Genomic DNA, 9912 nt, shown 5'->3' with positions numbered 1-9912 from the left:
GAACTATTGACTGAATTTAAGAACAGAAGCTTATGATTACCAAAGCCCAGGTGACAAAGTAAGAAAGTGTCTGATCCAGCAGCTCTCACTGCTTTCAATACAAGGCCCACAAGGCTTTTGAAAACTAAGCTTCTTTACAGAGCCCAGCATTGACAAGCCTAATACTAGGCACCTGTTTTACCTACTGCATCACCAGAGCTCACTCTGCTAACCTGTGACTATAACCTACACTGTGTAGCGTGGCACTTGACTAATTTACAAACCACTTCGGAGAATTCTGAAACGTTAATGAAATGCTGATGAAATTATATCTAATTGCGACACAGGAACAAATCACCCTATGTCTCAAACAGAAAGAGAGTGAGTCAAAAGACTGGAACAGAACCAAGTTTGGTTTTCTTTGCTGATCAAGAACTGAATCTATTTGAAGAGCTGTCTCCACATGCAAATAAAGAAAAGAAGCTCTGCACTTCTTCACATTCCTATTTATGTGCTGCTTCAGCCTAACCCTTTAGTAATAACTCCTCACTACTTAAAATCACAAACAGAATATGCTTTATCACTCAAGGGATAACAATTTCTCAGAAAAGAAAGAAACTAGCTCTGTTGGTTTGTTTTCCCATAGTGATTTTGAAGAGAGAATTTAATTCAAAGAAAAATTGTACTGGAAAATATGGTAAAACTTCTCACAAGGGAAGCAGGGAACTGAGTAAATTCTGAAGCAGCTATCATAAAAACAAAGGTACTGTAGTGAAAATAGCTATTCTTAAACAATTCCCTTTACTTATATTTCAGTTATGCTTAGCTACATATATAGGAGCCAGTGAAAGACCGTTTTTTGAATCGAGGATGGTCAGTAATTTTGATGTTAACTCATCCTTTGAAGTGCTTGAGAAACTGAAGTGACCAAGTTCAAAGGCTGAAAAGCTCCTCTTGCATTAGTTAAACATACATCATGGCCATTAATACAATAAAGCCGAGACTGCAATTTGCAGGAAGACACAAACATAGCACAACAGCCTGAGCATTGCAAAGAGCTCTGTGAAATCAGGGTTTTCTTTCAGCAGCACAGAGCTAGGTTTCTACCTGATTGAACCCTTGTGCATACTGGATGGCTTGCAGATAACTCAACAATGCAAAGATTGGAAATTGAGCTACATAGTGGAACAGCTTGGAACAGATTGGAAACCAAGCTTGGAAAAGGCTACTTAGTGGAAGAGGTTAAGTATGAGAAGTTCCTGAAATATCTCGGCCTAACTCTTGATTGGAGCCTCACCTTTCATGAACATCTACAAAATGCTGCTAAAAAAATGAAAACGTGTTAACCTTGTGCATAAACTGGCTGGAACGACATGGGGAGTAAATGGAACCACACTTCAAACAGCCACTCTAGCCGCTTGTATTTTCTGCAGCAGACTATTGCTCCCCAGTCTGGAAAAAAAGCGTGCACACAAAGATTGTTGATACACAGTTAAATGCAGCTATGTGGATTAGATTAGGAATGCTAAAAAGTACACCGTAGCCATGGCTTTCAGTCTTAGTGAACATTGGTCCCCCACGATGTTGCACACATGAGGGAATACCATAAGGCCATCAGTAATCCAAACCTCCCAATCAATAGAGACATCACTGAGCCATCACCAGATAGGCTCAAATCTAGAAAACCCTTCTGGAAATACACGAAGAAGCTCTACAATGATAACAAGAACATCAAAGAACTATGGAGCGAAGCCTGGGCAAATACCAACCTGCTGCAGAAATGTATCATTACCGACCCTACAATCCCCCAGCCAGGATTTGAGAAAGATTTGGTTCTCCCTGCATTGTATCCAGACACTTCATGGAAAATGTGGACAACTACTCCATAAATAGAGAATCAATGAGAGTCCGGGTTGTGACTGTGGTGTGATTTTTCAGATGGTGCAACACATTGTAAACAATTGCCCAATTAGATCACTTGATGGCAATCTAAAATCAATCCAAGCTACTCCTGAAGCAATCAAATAGCTCTCAAATTTACATATTAATCTATGAATGTTGTAATCCTAAAATGTCATACAAAAGAGAGAGAAAGGAATAGCTGAGATGGTGGGAGTTGTGACCCTTAAAAATCATGCTCTGTAGAGCAAATAATGCAGGGCAGAGATTTCAACCACTGCACCAGTGTTTTGGGGCATTATTATGGTATTTTGTCATTGTACAAAAAGCACTAATTTGGGATGAGACGTGTCCACTCGCGATCTCACACAGTTGTCTCAGAAAAGAAAGCACTTTAGGCCACGACACGTTCTAATTCCTGATCCTGTCAGGGCAGAGACTGCAAAAGCAGGGAAAGCAAAAGTAATGAACTCTACAGTTAGCCAAAACTCTCCACTTCCAGTAAACAATTGGATGACAAGGTTCAAGGGTACACTTTATTTCAACTTAATTCCTTCAGTAATTCATAATGGGAAGAGCTGTTTCTTTACATCTATTTCCAATGGCTCCAGGAACTATGCCAAAGGAGACATTTTTGTCTCTCTCCTCCCTTCAGCTGCTTTTGCTGCTGATAATTTTGGTCTGCACCATTTGCAGTGCAGAAGGTCAGAGCAGGAGTTTCTCATCAAGCAGGCTGTTTAGCAGCTAAAAATTAACACCAGCAGCTGGTGGGCTCTAGCAAAGCTGTTCTTACCACTGCTTGCCTCCTGTGATTGTCTGACTCAGTGATTACAGGGCCCAGCACAGCTGGGAAAGGGATGAAACCACATGGAGCCAAGGTAAGACACCAGACTGAGGGATGTGTGGTCAGCATTGGCAGGTGTAAGGGTGGCGTAGAGACAGCCTAACAGCATTACACAGTTCCATGACTGAGAGGATGTGGGACTGTACAAGGCAATGAATCAGCAATACTCATGTTGATCGGAGCTAGGCTTGTGCATGAAAGAAAAGCCTGGAATGAGGCTAATACATTCTGAGTTAGTAAAAGGGGAAAGTTTGCCCAGTGGCAAGAGCACTGGGACTTGGCTAAATGAGTTTCAGTTCTCTGCTCTGCCACAGACTCCCTGTGTGACTTTGGGCAATTCACTTAATCTCTCAGTAGCTCATTCCCCATCAGTAAAACGGAGACAACATCTCAATGGGATGTACACTGAAAAATATATTGAAAAGCCTGTGGCATTCAGATACTGTGGTAACATAGTCATAAGTGCCCTACACAGAGGGAGTGACAAAGATTCAGGTTGAATGCACTCACCTGGGTTTGGTGACACAATACTGGCTGGAATTTACTAACCTTCCTTCTACTTGTAAATCAAGTCCATGTGTTTCCATTCACATAGAGTTAGGTAAAAAGCTGCCTGTTCTGTCCATTAGAGACAAAAGAGCTGCTGAAAAATTCAACTACCGCAGCTGTGAATCTTTCGGATTGTCTATAGTCCTAATGTGATTTTTCTTCTGCCAGGTGTTGCCACCCAAACTTGTAGTAGTTTGCCAAGGTGAAGTGCCCTTTTGCTCGCCCTCAAACATAGTCCTCTCTAAGCCTGATAGAGTTCAACAGCTACCCTTGAGTAGATGCCATGTATTGGAGCAAGAATTTTAGTCTCACCTGCTAGTGGAGACCAGTGTTGCAGTGTCTTGGTGATAAATCTGCTAGTTCACAGGAAAGTTGTGAAAAGCAATGTGATCCCTGTTTAAAACCCAGGGCAAGGCCCCTTCCCCTTTCACCCTTTCTCCCTGCTATTGTACAGCATAAAGAGTGGAAATCTCACATCAGCAAGGATGTCCAATAGGGACTGAGTCACTGGAGAAGGAACCAGGTAATGTTAGCAGCCTTCTTCTCTGGCTACATGGACCAGTGACACTGGAGTTCAAAATTAGACTTCCTTCCCCCAGGTATTACATTGCTGGAGGGCAGCTTTCATTTCAAAGAGGAGCTCCATGGAAACATTATCCTATGGGATTATGTACTACATCTGGTGGTGATATGTGCCAGATCTCTTCTACATCAGGAGCCATCTACTTTGGGAAGCCATGCTGGCCACCAGCTGCAAGTGTCCTGAGAGCAGAGCAGGAATAGCAAACACCTTGTACCACTGCAGTCCCTTCCTGACAGATTGCTGATCACTGAGAGGTTACAATGAACAGACTCTTCAGGTCATGGTTCCAGCCAGGGCTCTGCTTTACCTCCAGTTGCCCACATACAAAATTGTGCGTGTGCATGTGTCTGCACCCAACGCTGCAGGCATCAAGGCCTATGTGTGCACATCAGGATCAGAATTTGACCCTCTGACCACATGGACTTATGTTCAGGCATATGCTGCCCAGGTGCGTACCTCAGCAATGTGAATCCAGTCTAAACATTCAACAACTTTCAACATGCACCCAATGAATACATTCTTACTTCCTAGGCACCTCGTATTAAAAGTGGGCTTTACTTAAGCACAGTTGCAAAGGATCAGGGCCTTGAAATGACTGATATACTTAAAATGGGCTATGACTCTTTAGTTACAGTTTGGGGATGACATGATGGGAGGTGGATGGCCAGCTGACTCTTGATGAGTACCTATTCTGATTTCAGCCCTTCTCTCAATAATTAAAAGAATACAAGATCTCCTGTATTAGTAACATGCAAAACCTAATCCTGGGAGGTGCTGAACTTTCCCACCTGTCACACAAGACACTGGCTGAGGAGGGTGCTCATCCCTTCACAGATTCAGGTACTATCACAGAGGATGCTCATGTTTCTTGATGGATGGAAAATGGCAAGTACAAGAGTTAACCTTTGCACCTGGAGGTGTTTGCTTGTAATGGATGGCTGACCTTTCCATGCTGAGGCAGGCTGGAGGCTGTGTTCTGCCCAGAAGCCAGAGTTTGGCTTGAAAATCTAGATCTGAAAATGAACAGGAGCGAAGAAATAATAGCTGCTGCGGGTTCACCTCCCTCAGCACCTGCATTAATCAGCTGTGTGTGGTATTAGTGTAGCTAAGCACTTATTGTTACTGTGTTAAAAGGTTGATACTTAGATATTATAGGAGCTGAAATCACCCATAATTACAATCTCCTTATTCTGCCATGGTTTTTTTCTCTCATAATATTGTATTTAATCCTCACATCTCCTCTCAGCATTATTCCTACTATTATCCCTTCGAGACTCCAGTTCAACTGCTCAACCAGACTGATTACTGTTTTCAGCAGCTGACTATTTCTGGTTTTAGATCACTATATTTTGACTTACTCCATGCTTTCCTCATCAGGACGAGGGCAGAATTAGATAACCATACAGCTTGACTCCCTGCCCCAAAGATGAACCCATGAACACACAATGCTTGAAACTTTGCTGAACTCGGAAAAGGCTCTGCTTACAGTTTAAGAGTGTATTTTAGTTTCCATGGCCACTGCATTCAGCTTGGATAAGAGACCCATGAAATAGTTGTTATTTCCATTGTATTTCTTGTTGCACACAAAAAGAAAGGGGGTGTTGAAAGCTTACAATGGAGGATGTCCTTATACAGACGGCACCTTTCTTCTCTGTCCAACTTGGTTTGTATGGATTTAGACACACTTCACACAAACCATTGAGCTTTGCCCACCCACCCATTGCCAGTCCTTCTGCAATGTACCTAAGACCCCCAGTCCAGGCCATATTTCTATTGTACTTCTGCCATTCAAGAGTTTTGAGAATTTAATTGTGTTAAAAATGGACGAAACATAACTTTCAGACACACTTCCTTCCCTCCCGCTTCCTTGGTGTTTGGAGGCTTGGATTCAAGTTGCCAAAAGTCTCTCAGTGTGATTCTAAAAAAGGCTCACAAAACCGAACAGAACAAACCACCTTAGCTGGACCTTTACAAAAACTGCCCAGGTCTCAGCTTGTGAGGATTTGGTAGGAGAAACAATAGAGATTGTCACCGTTAAGAATTGTGAAAGAAATAGATTTTTGTTCCCCAGTTAATCACCTCCATTAAATATATACAGCAAGCAGAGAGACCTGTGCACTGCAGATGAGCTCTGGACCTGATGTACCTGTGATGACTTTATTTTTACCTGACAGCAGCTGACATTTTGTGATGCAGCATTGATTCAGTGCAGTACAAAGGTGGTAAAAAGTAAAATGCTTTCTCCTCCTCTGTTTGGAGATTTTACTTTTATTCTTGTTTTGATTTTTCTTTCCATCTAAGATAGATCTCATGCAGGTTGAATCATATAGTGGTTCTTTCTGCCTGCAAAAATATAACTGTCTGTTCTGTCTGTTATGACATAGAACGGCAAGCTTGATACAGATATACTATCTGGATCTGTGCTACTGGAAGTCCCACCTGGAAGCCAAATGAATATTAAATGCCCAGCTTTGAAACCTTTCACAAACAATTCAAACCTCAGTTGTCATGACTGCAAGCATATGCTGGCAGTCGGCACTTGCAAATAGACATTTATCTGTTTGGGTGCTATGGATGGGCCTTAATGCTTGATGTCTCTAGAGAGAAAATGGGCATGAGTATGCAACCATTCCTGATTTGGGGGCAAATTTAGTTATATTGCTGCATGCACATTTCTTTTTCCAGCATCAAGCATTTTCTGGGTGTAGCATCCACATCTCTGTGGGTCAGGTCTGCATGGGGCTCAGGCAAAGCTACTACATGGCTTCATTCTGAAGGAGGTTTGAACAAGCTTCACAGGCTTTACTTACATCTTCCTAATTGTGGCACAGTAAAAGGCCTTGGGTTAAATGCTAAGCACAGAAAACGTTACAGCAATGATAAAGCTGAGCTGCGATCGCTGTGTTTTGCACAATCCAAGATCATCCGTAACAAATGATAATTTGGTACACTCTCTCCTGAAGTTTCAATAAGCTTGGTTTGTGTTTCATGTTCATACAGAAAATAGGTTAGTTTCATCTTGTTCAATATTGATTATGAAAGGGAATATTGATGGTCCACCTCCATGGTGTACAAAACAAAAGCATATTTCTAGTCTGATGTAGTAGCATTGTGCAGCTAGATCTCCCCCAAGGGAAACCCCCCCCCCGCTTTGATCAGTGTCACCAGCGTTTTATCAACCACAAAGACTTTACTTTAGATTTGGCACATTTAAGTAAGCAGAATTTATATTAGACAGAAATCGTCGTAACCACCTCTGTCATACTGTATGCAATGCTGCAAATCTCTGCAAAGAAGGTGAGAGGGTGGGGGCAGAGATGGATGGTGTACTCCACCCCTCTCTTTGCGAACCCTCTTTGCTGCTTCCTATGTCACCTGTTAAGCATTTGACATCTTGGGATATAATAGCAAGAGTTTGTTAGTAACTGCTGGCTGAGCTGGTGCATCTATTTCCCTATTAATAGTCTGTTCTGCCCTACTGGATGTCCAGAAATGTCCATTACAAATGAGAATTGGATCTGTTAGCCAAGACATAGGCGCATTTCCTATACAGCAGTTTGTTCTGTGGCTACAGAACAACACGCAGTGCTCTCTAGGAGCCGCAGGGCACCTTTCTTAGAAGCAGGGGCGTTGTGTAGGTTTCTACTGTAATATTAGAGCGGTAATTATCTGAGACAACTGCTTGAAGGCAGGTTGGAAATGTCTGATTTGTAAAGAGTGTTCACTCTGACAACTGGCATCTGGACATTCAAGCTGGCAGGACCCATTGTAGGTCCCTCACTTGGGGGCACATCTGGATGTTACTGAAGCTGGTATGCAAATGGAGGCCCTGACATCTGTAGGTAACAATTAGGCCCCCAAACACCTCTCTGTTGGCAAGTTTTGTTCCGTGCTCTGCATTTCCTGTGTTTCTCTGCCTTGGAGCTACAATTGACAGCCAACCCCTGCTTCCTCATGAATGGCTGTGTTGGCTGACCAATAACCAGGAACCAAAATAGGCTTCCCAAGCCAGGAGTCTCCCCCGTACTGGGCGCATCTACACATGTGCCTGCTGCGCAGTTCTTACTGTACAGCCATTTAGTTCTTGCTCTAAATGACTACACAGTAACCGCCATTACTGCACAGTGCCGGCAGCGCGTGGGTTATTTCTGACTCTGCTTAGCAGTAGTGTAAGCATCATGGCTCATGCCTGCCAACCACGAATGCTGCATGCCCCTGGAGGCTGTGGGGTGCACAGCGAGCTCCTGCAGGTGGCCATGGCACTGTTGGCGGCAGGAGCATGGCAGTGCTGAGAGGTGAGCTCCCGCAGGTGGCCACGGTGCTGTTGGCAGTGGGTGGACAGGGGGTGGCTAGTGCCGACCAGTGTCGGCAGCAGCCAGCAGCAATCTGGGACCACCCACAGATGCCACCGGTGGTATTGGCGATGGAGGGAAGTGGTGGGAGATGATTGCCCACAGGCACCACTGGCAGTGTCGGCAGTTTTTTTTGCACAGGGTGCACCGCCAAGCTCAGAGGGTGTACATGCCCCCGCATGCACCCCCTACGTGTTGCCAGTGCTGACAATGCTATGCCACCGTAGCGACAAGCTACATCACCATAGCTTGTCACCACAGAGATGTAGCGTCTTGTGTAGATGCACCCACAGTGGCCAGTTTCCTGATCTGGGTTTCACTTGAGTACATAACAAGCACTAAAACAGCCTCAGGAAAAGGAAGCATCCCTGAAGCCAGAGAGAATCTGAGATCTCCTGCAAAGCCAGCAACAATGAGACTGTTCAGAGAAGGTGATGCGCTGATCAGCAGGGACTGTAAGTCTTGGTGCAAGTGCAAGGGAAGCCAGGAACCCTACTCCTATCTCATACAGGGAGGATTGGGGAAGCAGGCACCATGCGAGCTGGCTACCCAAGTTGACTCTCCTGCTGCTTTGGCCATCACAAAAATATAGCTATTTCCAGGTTTATTTTTGTTATGCTTCTGATTTATAAATGATTTTTCAAAATGTAAAAGAAAAATTATGTAAAACTCAAAGTGCTTGGTTTCTGCTGAGCAAAAGTGAATGCTAAGCAGAGCTGCCAGTCAGATATCCAACAGTAATGGCTTCTCATCTCATGGAGTTCCACTGGACAGATGATAATAAAGGGGTATTTGTATGCCCTACCCATATGACTGAGCCATGGCAAATAGACAACAGCAAGTCTTTAGCCCAGTGGTTCTCAGCCTTTCTAGATTTGAAGCACCCCTCATTAGACTTGAGGTACCCCTTGGAAAATTTCAGCTCTTAGTTTTCACTCACTTTTTGACTACTGAAAAATAATAGAGCAATTATTCTGTTGCAAAGAACTCAGAAAGCTCACAACAGTTCAGAACGTTTTTAACACTATGAATTCCTATTCAAAATCTCCAGGTTTATCTTGTGAATCATGTTTGCACAAATAACAGTGCTCACATTGTGGCAACTTATGGCACCCATGAAAGGATTTTAAAGCACCCTGATTGAGAATCGCTGCTTTAGCCAGAATTCACTAGGAAATACAAAAAACAAAGCGGGGTGAAAAGTATGCCAAAGCTTAGAAGTGTCTGGCTTAGGTGTATAAACAGGTTGTAAATATATACAGTATATGACACCTGCTTGACTTTTATCAAACCCAATGTAGAGGAAAATTGTAGGTATCAAAGAAAGGGAATTAGTATCCATAGAGCTATACAATGCTTCCTTTTCCCTGAAGGTTATTCTCTCCAGTGCTGCAAAAGCTCCGAGTGTTTTAGATAACTGTTAATAAAACCATCCACTAATACAACACTATCAAGTGTTTTTCTTGTATTCATGGTGAGTTCACAGGATAGCAGCCTTGCCAGAAGCTACTCAGAATGGGTTCTGAAATGTGCATAGACTAATTTTAGCACAAAGGATTCATGGATTGTATACATTCAAAGGCAAAAGAGCTATAGCTTGGTTCTGGATGCTCCTGGATACATAACGTGGATGCATCAGTGCTGAATAATAATTATTTACATGTCTGCAGCAGATAGAGAATGTGGAAAAGTAGGAGGAAGAAGGA

Source organism: Crocodylus siamensis, chromosome 10, assembly GCF_052110815.1.
Source record: "Crocodylus siamensis isolate JL-2025a chromosome 10, ASM5211081v1, whole genome shotgun sequence".
Taxonomy (NCBI): Eukaryota; Metazoa; Chordata; order Crocodylia; family Crocodylidae; genus Crocodylus; species Crocodylus siamensis.
Note: the sequence above shows the minus strand (reverse complement) of the source record.